The sequence below is a fragment of the Pelodiscus sinensis genome, chromosome 5 (genome assembly GCF_049634645.1).
Source record: "Pelodiscus sinensis isolate JC-2024 chromosome 5, ASM4963464v1, whole genome shotgun sequence".
NCBI classification, from domain to species: Eukaryota; Metazoa; Chordata; order Testudines; family Trionychidae; genus Pelodiscus; species Pelodiscus sinensis.
The window spans coordinates 51,345,379-51,352,128 of record NC_134715.1 but is presented as its reverse complement, the minus strand read 5'-3'; positions in this window follow the sequence as shown (position 1 = coordinate 51,352,128).

The window sequence follows — 6,750 nt, the reverse complement described above, 5'->3', positions numbered from 1 at the left end:
CCAACAGCCTGGAAAGTAGGCTGCCATTGTGTAGCATGCACATGACTTTCGTATAGTAATTGCAATAGCTACCTACTTGGAACACCAGAAATCCAAGCTGTAGGATGCAGGTGATCCAGGGTCCATAAGTCCTACATGCAACTGACTGAGAGAAGGTTGATATAGAGGTCCATAAACCCCAAAGGTTTTAACCATGTCTGCTTCCTTTCCCATAACAGAGCACATATAGGAGCATGACTATAGCCCATGATATGGATTTGTAGGTAGGGATGTACGGGTATGTCTACACTACAAAGTTAATTCGAACTAACGGACGTTAGTTCGAATGAACTTTGATAGGCGCTACACTAGCGCTCCGCTAGTTCGAACTTAATTCGAACTAGCGGAGCGCTTAGTTCGAACTAGGTAAACCTCATTGTACGAGGACTAAGCCTAGTTCAAACTTACTAGTTTGAATTAAGGGGTGTGTAGCCCCTTAATTCGAACTAGTGGGAGGCTAGCCCTCCCCAGCTTTCCCTGGTGGCCACTCTGGCCAACACCAGGGAAACTCTATTGCCCCCCTCCCAGACCCGGACCCTTTAAAGGGGCACGAGCTGGCTACGATGCCCGTGCCAGGTGCAAGCCTGCCAGCACCCAGCTAGCAGACCCTGCACCTGGCACGGCTCGAGCCAGCCACCCGATGCCCCCCAGCCTTCCCCCTCTTCCCAGGACCAGGCTGGCGGCTCCCGGGAGCTTGCCCAGGACCGCAAGAGGCGGGCACCCGCATGGTTTAGTGTGGACATCGTGGACCTCGTCCACGACCTCCGCACTAGGCACAGGAAAGCGGCCATCTAGGGCAGGAGAGCTGCCAGCCTGGCCACCCAGGAGCAGGTGTGCATGAAAATCAAGGTGGTCCACTGAGACCCCCGACCCTGAGCTTACAATGGCCGTCCTGGGTCAGACCAAAGGTCCATCTAGCCCAGTAGCCTGTCTGCCGACAGTGGCCAACCCTGGGGACCCTGGAGGGGATGGACCGAAGACAGTGACCAAGCCATTTGTCTCATGCCATCCCTCTCCAGCCTTCCACAAACTTTGGGCAGGGACACCACTCCTACCCCCTGGCTAATACCACTCCATGGACCCAACCTCCATGACTTGATCTCACTTCTCTTTAAACTCTGTTCTAGTTCTAGCCTTCACAGCCTCCTGCAGCAAGGAGTTCCACAGGTTGACTCTTTGCTTTGTGAAGAACAACTTTGTTACTGGTTTGAAGCCTGCTACCCATTCCTTTCCTTTGGTGTCCTCTAGTCCTTCTATTATGGGAACTAATGAAGAACTTTTCTTGATGCACCCTCTCCACCCGACTCATGCTTTTATAGACCTCTATCCTATCCCCCCTCAGTCTCCTCTTTTCTAAACTGAAAAGTCCCAGTCTCTTTAGCCTCTCTTCATATGGGACCTCTTCCAAACCTCTGATCATTTTAGTTGCCCTCCCCTCTCCCACCCTCTCTCTTCCCCTCTCCCACCTCCTTTTCCCAGTCTCCCCGAGTTTTGTTCAATAAAGAGAGATTCTATTTTTGACCACACATTTTCTTTATTTTGTACATCAGGAAGGGGGGCTAGGGAAGGGTAAGTGGAAGGAGGTGACGGAGGAATGGGGTACAAGCCCCCGATGGGAAGGACTGGGTTGGCTCTACGGGCTTCTAGGGGTGGAAGCTCTCCTGCAGCCCCCCCCCAATTACCCCCTCTCCCCAGATGGCAGCCTGCGGCAAGTGCAGCCGGTCTGATGGCCGAGTGCTGTGATGTGCCCAGTGTGGGCACTCAGGGCACTCCAAGCCAGGACTGCTTTGCAAGCGGGGCACCCCTGAGAACGGTCTGTTCACAGTGGGGGTCGGGTCCCTTTAAGCACAGCCCTCAGCTAGCCTGAGGCAGCAGCTCCACGCTCTAAGTCCTCATCTGATGCCCTGCCGGCACTGCTTCCGGCCATCCTTAACCCCGGTTCAGGGTCCACTTAATGTGGGCATGCTAGTTCGAATTAGCAAAACGCTAATTCGAACTAGATTTTTAGTCTCGATGCGTTAATTCGAACTAAGCTAATTCGAACTAAGTTAGTTCGAATTAGCGCTGTAGTGTAGACATACCCTAAGAGACTAGTCTACTAGTGATGCGACTAGTCACTTCCCACTCCACCTCACTGCCTATATCAGAGCGCCAGCAAGTGGGGGGGCAGGAGCAGGTGCTGGGGGTAGCTGGCTTAAAAGCACTGTCTCTGCAGTGGCAGGGGAAGTAGAGGCACAGTAGAAATGGCATGAGCGGGGACTGAAGCAATCCCTGCTCCTGCTGTGACTCTGCTTTTGAAATGTAGAAGAACCCCAGCGGAGCTCTTGTACATTTCAAAAGCAGAAGCCCTGTATGGAGCACAGGGCAAGTGGGGGAATCCCAGTGCAGCTACAGCTCAATGAAGATCCACTCTGATGATCTACAGACCTAGCCCTGACAGAGAAACTGTTTTCTGATCCCATGACATTTTATTTTGAATTTTTTTCCTCGTCCTGAATCAGGATGAAAAGTTGAACTAACAAAAATTTACACAAACCAATAAACTATTAAAATGTTAGACTGCCCCAAAACATTTTACTTTAATAATTTCTAAACATTTTGTTTCAACTCTGACTTTTCTAAATGTTACCCTTTTTGTATAAATTAACTAAATTTTCAAAAACAAAATGTCATTTCAAACTGGAAAAACAAAACTTGACTTAGTTTCCACATTTTTAAAACTTAAAAAAAAATTAGTCAGAAGATTTATCAAAATTGATCCCCTTTCCCACCAATAAGTTTGGATTTAACAGTGTGACAAAAAAGTACTTTATCACAAAATTCCCAAACATTTCTGTTGAATAGCTTACAATCTAGTTTATACAAGTCACAATAAACAGGTGCAAACAACAAGAGAGAATAGGGTGAAAGGTATAAAGAATGATGAAGAGCATTAAATAAAATCTAGTTCACACTCTCCCTCTCAATCAGGGCAGTACAAGATAGATGCCACGTCTACACTAGAAAGTTTGCTAGTATAGTCATACTAACAAACCTTCCCAGTGTAGAAAAGTGCTTTTGTGGTATATCTTGATGATAAAAGATATGTTAATAATCCCTATCTTAAGCATATACGAGAATATAGAGCTGTATGTCTGCAAAGCTTTTCATGCCCAGGGATTGCTGCTCCCTTTGGCCAGAAGGGGAAGCTAGTGCTATATCTTTGTCTAATAAGAGCTTGAATGTGCATGGATTTCATTGGATTTATTATAAATTACATCATCCTGATCATAAATCTGTACTGTTCAGCCACAGCAGTTTTAATCACTTGCCCCTAAAAATACTCAAGAGTTCATTCAGTAGGACTCTAGAACGTGTGAAAAAAAATTGCAGAACTCAATCTGTCTGTGAAAGGATTTAAATCCATGTTTTATTTTAACATTGACTCAAACATGACCAGCAGTGAATTACTTTAAACCAGTTTAAATGTCCTGAATTCTGCAGCGAACCACTGACTTTCTAGATCAGAATTGTGTTGTTGTCTCCTCCATGGGCTCTGCAACGGGTCAAGAGAGCTCTGTAAGGGTGCTCCTACACTACACCCATTGGTCTAAATAAGTTACACAATTTGAGCTATGCAAATTGTGTAGTTTATTTTGAGTTAATTTCAAAATCGCTTACTTTGAAATTTGGCACTGTCTACCCAGAGCCAAATTTCAAAATAGAGTGCTATTCCAAAATGTCCCTTAATCCTTTTGGAATGAGGTTCACAGGGATATTGGAAAAGCGAGCCTGTTATATTTCAAAATAACGAGTGCACTCAAAAGATGCGGAATAATTATTTCAGGATACTTCCAGTATCCTAAAATAGCACTACAGCATAGACATAGCCTAAACGTATATGGTATTTGTGAGAACTTCATTTTATTACACAAGCAGATGCAGACTAGAAAGCATAATTGTAACTAGTATTTGTTTTTGTGACAGGGCATTTATTCGGAACGTGGATGTGCAGAAAAATGGAAAACAACTTATTAAACATATGAGCAAGTTGCCCTGTGACATGATGCCATAGTTCAATATTTATCAGATTCTTTGTGTGTAATTGCTGAAAGGCTTAAAGAAAAAAAAACTGCCATTTTTGCCTCAGACGACTCATGCTCATCTGTATATGGTAAACACTTCTCACCCTCTCTAAACCAAATTCAACTTTTGTTGAATGTGCTTATTTTGATGCTTTGCCATTTTAGTCAAGAAAGAGACAGACTGAACCACTGTTTCTTTTTAAATCAAATATCTTATTTCAATGCTAAGCAGAAATATCTGCTTATTTGATTAAAAACTAACCCATTGCCAGTGTTAGCTTGCCTTTCTCCTGATGCTGTGGGCCGTAACACTAGCACAGTCAGACATCAAAGGCAGTGTTCAATTCCTTTTAATTTTTCTAGTTTTACATCCATCACGTGGGTGTTATTTGGCAAGTTCTCTAAAGACTTTTTGCCATTTTAGAAAGACCAGTGGCTAGTCCTGGTTTCACACCTCTGCCAGGGGGCAGTCTGCAGCTGCCTGCCATCAAATCTTCACAGGACAAAGCAAAGAGGAAAACAAAGATTGCCAGAAGAACAGTTTGCATTACATGTTCATACCATTTTCCTGCTTTCGTTACATTTCTTCCAGTAGTATGGACTCCTGTTGTGCTATCTTCTGTTCTTAACAGTACTTTGACACTAGAATGTAGTATTTAAATACCTCCATTTAGGTCCACAGTAGGCTTAATGCACCCCTTGTATCGTATGTGAAGTTCTTAAATATAACCTAGAAGAATGAGGAAGGAGTCAACTGGTCTTATTCGCAGTTGCCTATGAAGGGACCTAAATGATTTTGCTTCTCTTCCCTATTGATTGTTAAGGGATCAACAGTAGGTGATTTTTAGTCAGACATTTTTGTTCTGCTTTATTCACAACTATTTAATCCAAACATATACGTGAAAAGATCTCTTTGTTAAGGCAGCTTCAGTAGCTTACCGCTTTTGGTTAAGAGTTGAAAAACTCAATATAGAATTCTGAGAACCCCTGTGAGTCTACCGTAACTAGGAAAGAACAGTATTGACAATTTCAAAGCTAAAAGCAAACAAACAATACCTTTAAACAAAACATATGGGGGACATTTACCAAAAATAATTGGGAAAAAAAACCAGTATGAAGGACCATACAAACCTACCTTTCCTTCCACCTCCTACCCTCCATTTTACTCGACACTTAAACGGTGCTTACAACTGTGTGAGGATGGATTTCACAAAAGCTCTACTTTTTAGGGTGGGCTACATGCTGTGTTAATTTGGTTCAGCATTTCAATTCTCCAGTTAGAGCAGCAGCGAGACTAAGGAGCAGAAAGCCCTGTGAAACAAAGAGGGTGAATGGAGACATCATTCCTCCTTTTCCTTATCGCTCATCTAATTGGAGACAAAGGGAAAGGGGGAAGCAAATCAAAATGCTGAATACACACCATCCTCAATTTAATTTGGCCAGCATTCTGGAAAAAGGCCAGTGTTCTGAGCATTAAACATTTATGGTCAACCCTGGACTGAGCAAGGCATATAAATTCAGTTGTCATTTTTAAAATGAATCCATTCTTCTAACTAAGCCAGTGCCAAGAATCTGCTTTTGTGACAATGTGCATATCATTTCTCATTGTAAAAGTAGTATCTCCAGTACAACGTTGACTATCACTGCCCCTCAGCCTGTAGGGCTGTCACCACCATCCCATGTTCTCTGCAAGGAGTGGCAAGAGTTTTAGTAGTTCCCTTTCCAGAACATTAAGACACTTCCACATTGAGGCAGCAGTTTTCAGCCTGTATGGTCTGCAGACTACGTCTATGATTTTCACAGGAGTCTGCACCTCCATTTGAACATTTTCGGGTTCCGCAAATGAAAACCACTGCATTAGGGCATACCTACATTAGGTATTTTTACTTCTGTGTAGTTTCAAACCAAGTTTAAGTTATACAGGCAGCGCCAGTCCCACTTCACACTGATGCAGCACATCTACATTGGAGGCTTGTCTGCCACCAACCCCACGTAGAGCCCCTCCCTTCCCCATGTTGGGGTGAAGAAGCAGCATGCCAAGCATGCACACGCCCCCACCACAGGGAGGGGAAGAGCGCCCACATCCCGGTATTGCTGGAGCAGCGGGAAGGGAAGAGGCCACACAGCCTAAGCCTCCCTGCCCCCAGGAGCAGCAGGGAGGAAGGAGGCCACATGGCTCTAGCCTCCCTGGATCCTGGAGCACCAGGGTGGGAGACGGCACCGTGGCCCCAACCACTTTGGAACATGGGGAGGGCGGGCATTCCATGGCAGCAACACTCCATCACCAGTACACCTATAGCAGGCATTCTGGAGGTGGAGTGTGGGAGGGACCAGGCTGGCTGTTTGGGAAGGCAGAGCCTTCTCCCACCCAAGCCATCAGATGCTACCTACACTGATGGAAGGGATTTGTACACGCCTGTCCATGTACATAATACTCCTTCCTGAGAGGTGGTAGCAAGGTTGACAGAAAATTTTTTCCATTGACCTACACCTGTTTACACCTAAGCTGCTGTCTACACCTAAATTTAGGTCATGTTAACTAAATCACTCAAGGGTGTGAAGGATCGAGCATATTCAGTCCATCTAATCTTCTAATTGATGGAAGAACATTATTGATTTGTGTACTCCACCTCCCTGAGAAGCATAA